The following is a 2,199-nucleotide window of genomic DNA, read 5'->3' on the forward strand; positions in this document are numbered from 1 at the left end:
TGGTTTGCGCAGTGGTGTAGACCATTATCTTATGTGCTGCCCAGACTACAACGAGAAGATGTGCTTCTTATCCGCTTCCCCCAAGAAGGCAGGAGTATACCACAAGGTTCACTGTAAGACATTATTTACCCGAGTGGAAACCGGTCATTTAGGAGAGAGGCTTCCCGCCTTCTTCTAAGATTCCTTCAAGACACTATAACCTCTACTCTAAAAGGGGACAGTAGCTGCTGCTTGCTGCTCGCTTGCTTGCTTGCTTGCTGCTTGCTTGCTCGCTTGCTGCTTGCTTGGTTGCTTGCTTGCTTGCTTGCTTGCTGCCTGCTTGCTTGCTTGTTTGCTTGCTGCTTGATGCTTGCTTGCTGTTTGTTGCTTGCTTGCTGTCTGCTTGCTTGCTGCTTACTGCTGCTGCTGCCCGCTGCTGCTAGGAAGAAAGAAAAGTGCACGGGCCTGCCTACTGACTCAAGCCGAGCCACGCTCGCTGCCGCGTGCTGAAAGTAGGAGAGTTAAAGGATAGGAGAGCCAAGATAGAAAGAAAAGGCGCGCGCTAATATGCCCCGTGCCGATCCTGGAGGCAGGGCAATACTGGGCCGACCCATGCCAGAGAGCTTCAAGCCGAACACTGCGCCATATTCCAAAAATAAGTTTAATATCTTGGGTCCAAGTACCCGCAGCAAATATTAAATGAGATATGAGGTATCAGATGACAGTAGCAAATGACGACTATTGTGCACGCTTGTGTGCAAGGTGACGTAGAGCTGCTAGAGGTCACAGATCTGCGCCTCAAACTCTTGTATTGGATTAACATATAAGTGTCGGTACGCTGGAGCAATTGCCGGCAGAATAATTGTAAGGCTAACCCCAACCGTAGCTTACAACCTCAACTTCCGGAGCACTGTTTCCACTCAGATTGTCGAGCTTCTTCCAGCGCCCCGTAAGCACTGCTTCCACTTAACTGCTTGCGCACTGTGAATACGGATGGAGCATAGAAGGAATGCGCATCTGTTGGCATCGTCGTGCAGGAAACATGAAACAACAACAAATATAAACGTGTTCCAGATTGAGCGTGGGCATGGGCGTCCGGATGGGGGGGGGGGGGGGGGGGCAAGAGGGCCGGGCGGCTGCACTCCCCCCCCCCCCGAAAATTTGGACAATTTTTTTCGCTCGAGCTAAAAAGTTGATTAGCACACCCAACCCAGGTTCCTCATATCCGTAGAAGCGTCATTCAAGATTTCGAGCAAACTTTGCACTCTGCACACTATGTCGTAATCTTGCTGGTAATGGCACGGCAGCGAAATAATGACAGGCTGAAGATAGCGAACAATTCTGAGAGTAACGCATGAGGTTTTCTATGTTGAACTTCGAGATCTACGCTGTATAATCGTCTGACTGAGTGACTGTGGTTGCGTGTTTGTGAACATATTGTGCTGTGTGTTGGTCATCAATTCGGGTGAGCCAAGAACCCGCATGCAGCAAGACTGAGCACTCTTCTCCACGAAGTGATAGTGTCTTATTGCATTTTTTATTAATTTTAATTGTTTGTTCGTTAATAAACTTCAATGTATCTCTCCAAGCCACGCATTAATTTTCTCTTTGTAATTTTTCTTTCATGTGTGTGTTTCACTTATTTATTTGTAAATAAATAAATTTACTCCGCAAATAGCGCCTTTTTGCTGCGAATACACCGCTACCCCCCCCTCCCCCCTCCGGCGACAACAACCAACAGGCCCCCCCCCCCCCCCCCCCCCCCCCGTGCAAAATATTCTGCGGACGCCCTTGGGTGTGGGTTCTTCGTGCCTGCAGCACACCTGCAGAGGAAGCGACCGCTTCCGCTCAACCTGAACACGAAGCGCAGCTGACCCGAGTTTTCGCCGTTTGCTGTCGCGAGGCAATATGTTATGGGGGTGAGAGGGGAGGTCATACGCGCTTATGCTGTAAACGATTGTAGTCGTAAATACGCGCGATAAGCGGGCACCGCGTGGGCACACGCCGCGCATGCGCAGTAAAGAAAAGGTGCGACCAGCGCACGGCGAGAACTGCAACACGAACGTCGGGGCATCGCTACGCATCACTACGGCTCCTATTCGAAGGTGAGGTCTTTCCTAGAATGGGAAATAGTTAGTAGCTCTCCGTTTACACCGGGCCAGCGGCACTTTATTGTCACCCGACTTAACTATACTGATGTGTTTTATCTCGAGACCATTT

The sequence above is a fragment of the Amblyomma americanum genome, chromosome 3 (genome assembly GCF_052857255.1).
Source record: "Amblyomma americanum isolate KBUSLIRL-KWMA chromosome 3, ASM5285725v1, whole genome shotgun sequence".
Classification (NCBI taxonomy): Eukaryota; Metazoa; Arthropoda; class Arachnida; order Ixodida; family Ixodidae; genus Amblyomma; species Amblyomma americanum.